General features: G+C 54.6%; 1 long non-coding RNA gene across 1 annotated transcript; it reads right to left on the bottom strand.

Annotated features, from left to right (window-relative positions):
• Positions 1-213: 213 nt before the first annotated feature.
• LOC132395245 (uncharacterized) lies at positions 214-12,143 on the bottom strand. The gene is made up of 4 exons (XR_009512547.1): positions 10,688-12,143; positions 9,636-9,709; positions 8,961-9,094; positions 214-885 (listed from the first exon to the last, which is right to left on the bottom strand). It is a non-coding gene; the product is annotated as an uncharacterized LOC132395245 (long non-coding RNA).
• Positions 12,144-12,585: the final 442 nt, after the last annotated feature.

Below are 12,585 nucleotides of genomic sequence, written 5' to 3'. Positions count from 1 at the left end.
GTAGGTGAGACCGGGGAGGGGGAAGGGAAGGTGGGTGGGGGAGGCAGGTGGAGGAGCTGGCAGGGGGTAGGTGAGACCGGGGAGGGGGAAGGGAAGGTGGGTGGGGGTGGCAGGTGAAGTGAGCTGGCAGGGGGTAGGTGAGACTGGGGAGGGGGAAGGGAAGGTGGGTGGGGGTGGCAGGTGAAGTGAGGAGCTGGCAGGGGGTAGGTGAGACCGGGGAGGGGGAAGGGAAGGTGGGTGGGGGTGGCAGGTGAAGTGAGCTGGCAGGGGGTAGGTGAGACCGGGGAGGGGGAAGGGAAGGTGGGTGGGGGAGGCAGGTGAAGTGAGCTGGCAGGGGGTAGGTGGAAGTGGTACAGGGCTGAAGAGGGGCAAATCTGAGAGGAGAGGAGTGTGGTTGTATTTATAATTGTAGCCCTCTCAACCACAACCTCCGGCAGCTCGTTCCTCTTTGTGTAAACATCTCCCCTCTCCCTTTAAACCTGTAACCCCTAGTGTGAGGGTGAAGTCAGTGTGGATGGATATCTGATGGTTAGCAGGGATGTAGGTCCTTTGCTGAAGGGCCTGTTTCTGCATTCTGTGCACTTTGATCCTTGGTGTAACAGCTGTGGGCGCCTTACTCCCCCCTCTCCTCTTTCAAGGAGCAGTCTGAGTGAGGAACTGGGTCACGGAGCAGGTTAATCCCCTCCCAGAGTCCCGCAGGTGGATGATCGAGTCGTGGCCAGCCCTTCCGGTGCCAGCCCTTTACCCCGTGTCATTCAATCACATGAGGGACCTGCTCAATCGTGTGCTTGTTCTGCTTCTGAGAATCCGCTGTTCACAGCCGGAGGTCCCTCAGATACCACCTCTCTGTAACATTGCTGACGTCCTCCCGCTGCACGGCGCACCCTGCAAAAACAGTTCCTTTGCTTCAGGTTCTCTGTCCTCCTGCACCGTCAATCCCCCCCCCCCACCCCCTTGGTAACCCTAAAGTGAGGGTGGCCCCCGGGGGGGTGGGGTGGCCTCTTTGTTGGGAGTCCTCCCCCTTTACATTGGGGACCAGGGTGGAGAGTGTTGTACAGAGCTTTGTAGTCAGTGAAAAGTACAGCAGGCAAACAGGACCTTCAGCCCATCTAATCAGTGCTGAGTCCCATCGACCCAAGCCTGGACCACTGTCCTCCATACTCCTTCCATCCAAGCCTCTGTTAACCCTTGAAATCAAACCGTCCCACTTCCACTGGTCCACACTCTCTGAAGAAGTTTCCCCTTCATGTTTCCTTTAATCATTTCACCTTTCACCCTTAACCCATGACCTCTAGCTGTCGTCTGTGGGAAAAGCCTGCTTGCATTTATATTTGATCCATAACCCATTTATTTTCACTTTTTCTTCTACATTATGTTTTGCATGGAACTGCTGCTGGTAACTTAACAAATTTCATGACACATGCCAGTGATAATAAACCTGGTTCTGACTCTACACCTTCGCAATCCTCCTGCTGGTGAAGTGCCTCAGCCTGAAACGTCAACTGTTTACTCCACTCCGCAGACACTGCCAAGTTCCTCCAGCATTTTGTCCCTGATACAATCCATTTGCTTGCCCTTTCCATTTCTGTTTTGCATTTCCAGCATCTACAGTCCTTCGAGCCGTTTTTCCGACGGAGCTGGTGATACAGTGAGGTGCCGACCACGGGCAGGGATAAACACATCGCCACAGTAGCACGATGCAGTTACAGCTCGGAGCTGCCAAGTTTGGAGTTCAATTCCGGCATCCCCTGGAAGCAAGTTTATACTTTCCTTTGGCTGAAGGTATGGGTTTCCTCCCACCGTGCGGAGACACACCGGTTGATAGGTTAATTGGTCATTGTAAATTGTCCCGTGACTAGGCTTGGTTTTGCTGGGCAGCACAGCTCGTTGTTCCGCACCGTATTTCAAAATGAATCTTGAGTGGGTGGGTGGAGAACAGAGCAGGTGGAACCTAATGTGGAAAGGACTGTCGCTGTCGAGTTTGGAGCACAATTCTAGACCTGAGCAACCCAAACAGACTGAGTCGGTGGTGAGGAAGGCAAATGAAATCATTGTGAGAGGACCAGAATATAAAAGTAATGGTGAGTCTTTACAAGGCTCTGGTCAGACCACAGACACATTGTGAGCAGTTTTAACCCCCTTATCTAAGAAAAGATGTGCTGGTATTGCAGAGGGCCCAGAAGAGATTCGTGAGAATGATTCTGACAAAGAAAGGTTAACATATGAGGAACCTTTGATGGCTCTGGGTCTGTACTCACTGACTGAGGGGGAGTCTAGGACCAGAGGGCACAGCCTCAGAATAGAGGAAGGTCCTTTTAGAACAGAGATGAGGAGCAATTTCTTTAGTCAAAGGTGATGATTCTGAGGAATTCATTGTCACAGATGGCCATGGAGGCCAAGTCATTGGGTATATTTAAAGTGGAGGCTGACAGGTTCTTGATGAGTCAGGGTGTCAAAGGTTACAGGCAGAAGGCAGGAGATTGAGGCTGAGAGATAATAAATCAGCCCTGATGGAATGTCAGAGCAGACTCGATGGGTCAAATAGCTAAATTCTGCCATGTCTTATGGTCTGAGTAATTTTTAAATGGGAGGTGGCCTGTGATGGGGTTGGAGGTGTTTGGAGGCCCGGACGTGGCCTGTGTTAGGGTTGGAGGCCCGGAGGTGGCCTGTGTTAGGGTTGGAGGCCCGGAGGTGGCCTGTGTTAGGGTTGGAGGCCCGGAGGTGGCCTGTGTTAGGGTTGGAAGCCCGGAGGTGGCCTGTGTTAGGGTTGGAGGCCCGGAGGTGGCCTGTGTTAGGGTTGGAGGCCCGGAGGTGGCCTGTGTTAGGGTTGGAGGCCCGGAGGTGGCCTGTGTTAGGGTTGGAGGCCCGGAGGTGGCCTGTGTTAGGGTTGGAGGCCCGGAGGTGGCCTGTGTTAGGGTTGGAGGCCCGGAGGTGGCCTGTGTTAGGGTTGGAGGCCCGGAGGTGGCCTGTGTTAGGGTTGGAGGCCCGGAGGTGGCCTGTGTTAGGGTTGGAAGCCCGGAGGTGGCCTGTGTTAGGGTTGGAGGCCCGGAGGTGGCCTGTGTTAGGGTTGGAGGCCCGGAGGTGGCCTGTGTTAGGGTTGGAAGCCCGGAGGTGGCCTGTGTTAGGGTTGGAGGCCCGGAGGTGGCCTGTGTTAGGGTTGGAGGCCCGGAGGTGGCCTGTGTTAGGGTTGGAGGCCCGGAGGTGGCCTGTGTTAGGGTTGGAGGTGTTTGGAGGCCTGGACGTGGCCTGTGTTAGGGTTGGAGGCCCGGAGGTGGCCTGTGTTAGGGTTGGAGGCCCGGAGGTGGCCTGTGTTAGGGTTGGAGGCCCGGAGGTGGCCTGTGTTAGGGTTGGAGGCCCGGAGGTGGCCTGTGTTAGGGTTGGAGGCCCGGACAGGGCCTGGACTGGGGTTGGAGCCATGTCACTGGGTGGTTTGGGTTAGGGTTAGGGTTAGGGTTAGGGTTAGGGTTAGGGTTAGGGGTTTGTTTTGCTGAACATAGTGGGCATGCTACGTTGTTGCCAAGAAGTAGTGGATACAGCCTAGTCCATCACAGGGAAAGCTCTCCCCGCCATTGAGCACATCTAACTCGGGATCAACAAAGTACATCTGTCTGTCTGTCTGTCTGTATCTACACGGAACGCTGTTGTAGGAAATCAGAATCAGGTTTATTATCACCGTCATGTGACGTGAACTTTGTTCACTTAGCAGTGGCAGTTCAATGCAATACATAATATGGAAGAAAAAACACGATAAAATAAATAATAATAAATAACTAAATCAATTACAGTATACTTATTGAATAGATTAAAAATTGTGCAAAAAGCCAGAAATAATATGTATTAAAAAAGTGAGGTAGTGTCCAAGGGTTCAATGTCCATTTAGGAATCGGATGGCAGAAGGGAAGAAGCTGTTCCTGAATCGCTGAGTGTGTGCCTTCAGGCTTCTGTACCTCCTCCCTGATGGTAACAGTGAGAAAAGGACATGCTGGAGATCTTTAATAATGGACGCTGCCTTTCTGAGACATTGCTCCCTGAAGATGTCCAGGGTACTTTGTAGGCTAGAGCCCAAGATGGAGATGACTAGATTTACAACCTTCTGCAGCTTCTTTCAATCCTGTGCAGTAGCCTCTCCATACCAGACAGTGATGCAGCCTGTCAGAATGCTCTCCACAGTACAACTGTAGAAGGTTTTGAGTGTATTTGTTGACATGTCAAATCTCTTCTAATGAAGTATAGCCACAGTCTTGCCTTCTTTATGACTACATCAATATGTTGGGACCAGGTTAGATCCTCAGAGATCTTGACCCCCAGGAACTTGAAGCTGCTCACTCTCTCCACTTCTGATCCCTCTGTGAGGATTGGTATATGTTCCTTTGTCTTACCCTTCCTGAAGTCCACAATCAGCTCTTTCATCTTACTGACGTTGAGTGCCAGGTTGTTGCTGCGGCACCATTCCAGTTGGCTTATCTCACTCCTGTACGCCCTCTTGTCACCACCTGAGATTCTACCAACAATGGCTGTATCATCAGCAAATTTACAGATGGTGTTTGAGCTATGCTTAGCCACACAGTCATGTGTATATAGAGCAGAGCAGTGGGCTAAGCACACACCCCTGAGGTGCACCAGTGTTGATCATCAATGAGGAGGAGATGTTATCACCAATCCATACAGGTTGCAGTTTCTAGTTAGGAAGTTGAGAATCCAATTGCAGAGGGAGGTACAACTTCTCAATCAGGATTGTGGGAATGATGGTATTGAATGCTGAGCTATAGTCAATGAACAGCATCCTGACGTAGGTGTCTGTGTTGTCCAGGTGGTCTAAAGCTGTGTGAAGAGCCACTGAGATTGTGTCTGCTGTTGACCTGTTGTGGCGATAGGCAAATTGCAATGGGTCCAGGTCCTTGCTAAGACAGGAGTTCAGTCTAGTCATGACCAACCTCTCAAAGCATTTCATCACTGTCGATGTGAGTGCTACCAGGCGGTAGCAGCTTCCAACATCAGGGACCCCCATCACTCAGGACAAGCTCTCTTCTCACTGCTGCCATCAGGAAGAAGGTACAGGAGCCTCAGAACCCACACCACCAGGTTCAGGAATGGTTATTACCCCTGAGCCATCAGACTCTTGAACCAGAGGGGATAACTTCACTCACCCCAACACTGAAAAAGGAGGGGCATAGAGGATGATGGCCCAGAGATTGGTCGATGGGACTAGGCAAAATAAGTTCAGCATGGACTATTTGGGCCAAAGGGTCTATTTCTGTGCTATAGTATGACTCTATAACTCTATATTCATAGCTTATTTTATTATTATTGTTTCCTTGTACCTACTGTGAATGCCCACAGGAAAATGAATCTCAGGGTTGTATATGGAGTTTGATAATAAATTTACTTTGAACTTTACTACTTTAAATGTGTGACAACACTTAAGGGCTGCCCCCAGCACATCGTCGGATGACATTGATTGTTAATGCAAATGACGCATTTCACTGTATGTTTTGATGTGTGTGTGATAAATAACGCAAATCTTAGTCTTAAATGTTAATCTGTTGGGTGTGAATTGTGTGATACCATAGTGTTACTCTGGTGTTCACTCAGTGCTGCCCCCTCCACCCCATGTTCGCTCGGTGCTGCCCCCCCAGTGTTTGCTCAGTGGAAGAACAAGCTGGACCAGTGCAACCATTAATTCAAACATCATACCACTCAGGGCTTGGGCTAGATATTTTTTTCCTTTGTGACTGTATGTTTTCTATTATCATAACCAGTTGTGCTCTTTGTGCTCTGTGCTATGCGCTGTTCTCTGTGCTGTTGCTAATGTGACTTGCACCTTGGCCCTGAAGGAATGCTGCTTCTTGTGGATGTAGCCCTGTGTACGGCTGAATGATAATTAAACTTGAACTTGTAAAGTTGTGTTGATGTAGTCACTGAGAATCTCACCTTTGCAAGAGGAAAAGGGGTGTGGAACGGGGCTGAACTAAGAACTCTGCCCTTGACCGCAGAAACATGACAGTTCCATCTGGTGACCAAACCCAGGTATTGGTCGGGCGGCACCCCAGGCAGCTGGACCACATGTGGGAGTATCAGCAGTTGTGGCCCTCAGAGGAGAGTCACAGTGGGGACTGTTGTTGCCTTATTGTCCCAGAAATCCCAGGTTTGATCCTGGCCTCCAGAGCTGTCTGTGCGGAGTCTGCACGTTCTCTCTGTGAGCTTGTGGGTAAAACCCAGGTGCTCTGGAGTTCCGGCACCCTCTAAAGAGTTTGTACGTTCTCTACATGAAATGTGTGGGTTTCCTCTGGGTGCTCCAGTTTCCTCCCACAGTTCAAAGACGTACTGGTTAGAAGGTCAATTGGTCATTGTGGTTGCCTTTTGATAGGCTAGTGTTAAAAAGATGGGCTGCTGGCTGGAGAGTGGAAATCTCTGAATACAGTAAATGACTTAAAACTTGCCCCTCATGTCTCCTCAAACCTCTGCCTTTTCAATTTAAAGCTACGCCTCTAGGATTTGAAGATGATCATTATGTAAAGATCAGCTGTATTTGCCAGATATACACAAAACCTCGAGTCAAAAGCATTACTTCCACTCTGGAAATTCCACCTGTGAAACAGTCTGACAGGGTGTGTGTTGATGTCTTGACTAGTTTTATAAACCATCACCAGATCTGCTTGAATCACCGTCGGTAGGGGGCGCGGAGAGACGGTGCCTGGTAGGGGGCTCAGAGGGACAGTGTCCGGTAGGGAGGGACGGTGTCCGGTAGGGAGGGACGGTGTCCGGTAGGGAGGGACGGTATCCGGTAGGGGAGGGACGGTATCCGGTAGGGGAGGGACAGTGTCCGGTAGGGAGGGACAGTGTCCGGTAGGGAGGGACGGTATCCGGTAGGGGAGGGACGGTATCCGGTAGGGGAGGGACAGTGTCCGGTAGGGAGGGACAGTGTCCGGTAGGGAGGGACGGTATCCGGTAGGGGAGGGACAGTGTCCGGTAGGGAGGGACAGTGTCCGGTAGGGAGGGACAGTGTCCGGTAGGGGGCTCAGAGGGACAGTGTCCGGTAGGGAGGGACAGTGTCCGGTAGGGAGGGACGGTATCCGGTAGGGGAGGGACAGTGTCCGGTAGGGAGGGACGGTGTCCGGTAGGGGAGGGACGGTATCCAGTAGGGAGGGACGGTGTCCGGTAGGGGGCTCAGAGGGACAGTGTCCGGTAGGGAGGGACAGTGTCCGGTAGGGAGGGACGGTATCCGGTAGGGGAGGGACGGTATCCGGTAGGGGAGGGACAGTGTCCGGTAGGGAGGGACGGTGTCCGGTAGGGGGCTCAGAGGGACAGTGTCCGGTAGGGAGGGACAGTGTCCGGTAGGGAGGGACGGTGTCCGGTAGGGGAGGGACGGTATCCGGTAGGGGAGGGACAGTGTCCGGTAGGGAGGGACAGTGTCCGGTAGGGAGGGACGGTGTCCGGTAGGGGAGGGACGGTATCCGGTAGGGAGGGACGGTATCCGGTAGGGGAGGGACAGTGTCCGGTAGGGAGGGACAGTGTCCGGTAGGGAGGGACAGTGTCCAGTAGGGAGGGACGGTATCCGGTAGGGGAGGGACGGTATCCGGTAGGGAGGGACGGTATCCGGTAGGGGGCTCAGAGGGACAGTGTCCGGTAGGGAGGGACAGTGTCCGGTAGGGAGGGACAGTGTCCAGTAGGGAGGGACGGTATCCGGTAGGGGAGGGACGGTATCCGGTAGGGGAGGGACAGTGTCCGGTAGGGAGGGACGGTATCCGGTAGGGGAGGGACGGTATCCGGTAGGGGAGGGACAGTGTCCGGTAGGGAGGGACGGTGTCCGGTAGGGGGCTCAGAGGGACAGTGTCCGGTAGGGAGGGACAGTGTCCGGTAGGGAGGGACAGTGTCCGGTAGGGAGGGACGGTATCCGGTAGGGGAGGGACGGTATCCGGTAGGGGAGGGACGGTATCCGGTAGGGAGGGACGGTGTCCGGTAGGGGGCTCAGAGGGACAGTGTCCGGTAGGGAGGGACAGTGTCCGGTAGGGAGGGACGGTATCCGGTAGGGGAGGGACGGTGTCCGGTAGGGAGGGACGGTGTCCGGTAGGGGGCTCAGAGGGACAGTGTCCGGTAGGGAGGGACAGTGTCCGGTAGGGAGGGACAGTGTCCGGTAGGGAGGGACGGTATCCGGTAGGGGAGGGACGGTATCCGGTAGGGGAGGGACGGTATCCGGTAGGGAGGGACGGTGTCCGGTAGGGGGCTCAGAGGGACAGTGTCCGGTAGGGAGGGACGGTGTCCGGTAGGGAGGGACGGTATCCGGTAGGGGAGGGACGGTGTCCGGTAGGGGAGGGACGGTGTCCGGTAGGGGAGGGACGGTATCCGTTAGGGGAGGGACGGTGTCCGGTAGGGAGAGACGGTGTCCGGTAGGGGGCTCAGAGGGACAGTGTCCGGTAGGGAGGGGGGCGCGGAGAGTCAACAGTATTGAGAACATCTTCAATAACTGACACCTCAAAAAGGTGGCATCCATCTTTAAGGGCCCCCATCACCCAGGACACACCCTCTTCTCATTGCTACCATCAGGGAGGAGGTACAGGAGCCTGAAGACACACAGTCAGTGATTAAGGAACAGCTTCTTCCCCTCTGCCGTCAGAGCCGTGAACACTCCCTCACTATGTTTGCTCTCGGCTCAGTGTTTATGCATTTCTGATTAATTCATCGGTTTTTGTCTCTGTCACTGCTGCTGGGAGACATGTCTGTGATATGAAATCTGACATACGTTCATTCTGATCCAGGCCTCTAACCCTCCGGAGAAAATTCCCCAATCTATAGCAAAGGTCGATATCTCCAGACATGAACGAGCCCCTGCTGAGGAAATCCCTCCACCTCACCCTGGAGGTGACCTGGAGTCCGGCCTGCCCTGCCTTATGCTCCATGACTGGCAGTGAATGATGAACCTCCCGTCACCTCACAGAGATTGATCCGCTGTTCCCACTAACCTGACAAATCCAGGAGATCCAGGCAGGACATTCTCTTGTCCAGGGCATCTAGAAGTATCTGCAGACCAGGCAGGCTGATGTCAGGGTTTTGGGAAAGGTCCAGGGATGCCAGTGATGGGAGAGAGGGCAGGCACCTAGCAGGGAATGGGAGGGTGACCTGTCAGATTAGTCCGGCCCACAGCACCACGATTTCGAGACAACCGAACAACCTAGGGTGTAGAACCACCAGAGAGAGGGAGTGGGGATGGGGTGAGGGGGAGAGGGAGTGGGGATGGGGTGAGGGGGAGGGGGAGAGGGACAGAGGGAAAAGGGGAGAGAGTAGGACTGAGAGATCTCGGTCAGTGTATAGATCTCCCTGTGAGAGACACCGGTCAGTGTACAGATCTCTCTCTGAGTGAGAGGGACAGAGAGAGACACCAGTCAGTGTACAAATCTCCCTCTGAGAGACACCGGTCAGTGTACAGATCTCCCTCTGAGAGACACCGGTCAGTGTACAGATCTCTCTCTGAGTGAGAGGGACAGAGAGAGACACCGGTCAGTGTACAGATTTCCCTCTGAGAGACACTGGTCAGTGTATAGATCAAACCTGAGAGAGAGGGACTGAGAGAGACAGCCCACTGTGGGTACATGTGGTTGGGATTTGTATTCCAAAGGGTGAAGCTCGTCACTAGGTACCTGGCAAGATTTCTGACGCTGTCGTTGTTGAGGGCGTTGCTGGAGAGGGTGAGATGAGCCAGAACACAGCCATCCTGTTGGGATAAGAGAGAGAGTCTTACGAACAGTATGTGCGGAAGGAAACTTAAGAGACCATGGCAGCCTGAAAAAGCGAGGTGAAATGGAGAGAGGAGTGAGTGAGAGGGGGAGGAAGGAGGAGAGGGGAAGAGGGGGAGAGGGGGACAGCATGAGGGGAGACGGGGAGGAGAGGAGGAAAGGGATGGAGGAAAGGGGAGAGGGGTGAGAGATTGACAAAGAAGAAGTGGGAGAGAGAGGGGGCTCCTTTAGCAAATATATTTGAGAGAATGCTGGACATGTTCTTGCATAGTAGTGTTGCATGGAGAACGGGTGAACGCAAACACAGGGCACTGGCACGGGGATAGAGTCGGGATGCAGACGAAGGTGTGAGCTTGGCGAGAGCTGAACGGCAAACAGGAGACAAGTGGCAGGCAGAAAGGGGTAGGGGAGGGGGTAGGAGAGAGGGGTTGGGGGAGAAGGTTGGATGGAGAGGGGGAACCGGGGGTGCGAGGAGGAGAGTGCGAGAAGGGAAGAGAGCGAGAGGAGTGTGTGGGGGGAGCGTGAGAGGAGAGTATGATGGGGGAAGGGGAGATATGGTAGAGGAGAGGAGGGTTGTGGTGGGAGAGGGGGTAGAGGTAGAGAGAGAAAGAAAAAGGAATATAAAGGGGGAGCGATTGGTAGAGGTAGAGGTAGGGATTGATAAGAGGGAGGGAGAGATGGATGGCTGGGACTGACACTGGTGGACGAGGGAGAGGGTGTGTGTTAATGTTAGAGACAGAGAGCAATGAGGAGATAGAGAGAGAGGGAGAGTGGGAATGAGAGAGAGAGAGATAATGTGTGAGAGAGAGAGAGGATAAAAATAAGAGAAAGGATAGATAGAACAAGTTAGAGATAAAGAGAGAAAGTGGGACAGAGAGAAAGATAGTGAGTGAGGGAAAAAGAGAGAGAGGGATAGAGAGAGAGGATGAGAGACCGACTAGTCGGTAGGCACTGACCTGACTCAGATAGCTGACGAGTGGGTCGAGGAGGAGGCTGTCTTGTGCGTGGGTCACAGAGCGCAGATTCAGCCGGGTCAGCAGCGTGGGCCGGACGCAGTGGAGCAGTGGCTGCAGGCCGCGGGTTCCCAGTGCGTTCTTGGAAACGTCCAGGGACTCCAACCTGTTGCAGCCTGGAGAGAAGATGGGAGGGGAAATGAGGCAGGGGTGGGAGGTGCGGTACCGAGGGAGGGTCACACTTTGGTGGGGTGGTACTGAAGTCACTGAGGGGTGCGTTTTTGGCCGAGTTGGGGATTAAAGGTGGGGAGGTTTTTATGCAGGTGGGCTCTGTGCAGTTGGTAATCCTCTCTGACAAGGCCCTATTCCCCTCTCTGCACTCCATCGGCAAGACGCTTTCGAAAATAACCCCGATTCGGTACAGAGCACTGCCGCGGGGTTCTGAGCACCTATTCTGTCTGTGCAGCTACCCCGGGATGGGGATGCCAAGGGGAGGATTCAGGTTTATTTTCAGGGGCATTACTATACCATCCCGTGGGCTACCGGTCACCCGAGGTGCCGTGCCTTGAAGGAGTTTGGTCACATTCAGAACAATTGCCTGAAGATGCAGGCTGCCAACTCTGCCTCAGAGGCAGTGAGCCTCCCTCCCCTGTGCCACCGGCTGTGGAAGTCGTGGTTGGACACGGGACGGGTGGCTTCAGGTGGTGGGCAGGAAGGTGAAAGTGAAGAGGGAGCATCTGAAGGGAGAGGGACCAGGATGTTGCTGTGGAACTGAACCCAGAGGGTCCCGTGGCTCCTGAAATCCAGCAAGAGCCTGGGGAAGTCAGGGCAGGGGAGGTGGTGCTGGAGGCTGAGGACGCCACGGTAATACACCTCAATGAGGGTGAGGAGTGAGGGATGGGGTATAGCCCGTGGACGGGTCTACAGTGAGGGTGAGGAGTGAGGGATGGGGTTGAGCCCGTGGGCGGGTCTACAGTGAGGGTGAGGAGTGAGGGATGGGGTAGAGCCCATGGTCGGGTGAGGGTGAGGAGTGAGGGATGAGGTAGAGCCCGTGGTCGGGTCTACAGTGAGGGTGAGGAGTGAGGGATGAGGTAGAGCCCGTGGTCGGGTCTACAGTGAGGGTGAGGAGTGAGGGATGGGGTAGAGCCCGTGGTCGGGTGAGGGTGAGGAGTGAGGGATGGGGTTGAGCCCATGGTCGGGTCTACAGTGAGGGTGAGGAGTGAGGGATGAGGTAGAGCCCGTGTTCGGGTCTACAGTGACGGTGAGGAGTGAGGGATGAGGTAGAGCCCGTGGTCGGGTCTACAGTGAAGGTGAGGAGTGAGGGATGAGGGAGAGCCCGTGGTCCGGTGAGGGTGAGGAGTGAGGGATGAGGTAGAGACCGTGGTCCGGTGAGGGTGAGGAGTGAGGGATGAGGTAGAGCCCGTGGTCGGGTCTACAGTGAGGGTGAGGAGTGAGGGATGAGGTAGAGCCCGTGGTCGGGTCTACAGTGAGGGTGAGGAGTGAGGGATGAGGTAGAGCCCGTGGTCGGGTCTACAGTGAGGGTGAGGAGTGAGGGATGAGGTAGAGCCCGTGGTCGGGTCTACAGTGAGGGTGAGGAGTGAGGGATGGGGTACAGCCCGTGGTCGGGTGAGGGTGAGGAGTGAGGGATGAGGTAGAGCCCGTGGTCGGGTCTACAGTGAGGGTGAGGAGTGAGGGATGGGGTAGAGCCCGTGGTCGGGTCTACAGTGAGGGTGAGGAGTGAGGGATGGGGTAGAGCCCGTGGTCGGGTCTACAGTGAGGGTGAGGAGTGAGGGATGGGGTATAGCCCGTGGGCGGGTCTACAGTGAGGGTGAGGAGTGAGGGATGAGGTAGACCCCGTGGTCGGGTGAGGAGTGAGGGATGAGGTAGACCCCGTGGTCGGG

The sequence above is a fragment of the Hypanus sabinus genome, chromosome 6, assembly GCF_030144855.1.
Source record: "Hypanus sabinus isolate sHypSab1 chromosome 6, sHypSab1.hap1, whole genome shotgun sequence".
In the NCBI taxonomy this organism is placed as follows: Eukaryota; Metazoa; Chordata; class Chondrichthyes; order Myliobatiformes; family Dasyatidae; genus Hypanus; species Hypanus sabinus.
The sequence above is the reverse complement of the archived record's forward strand: the minus strand, read 5'-3'. Positions and strand labels throughout refer to the sequence as shown.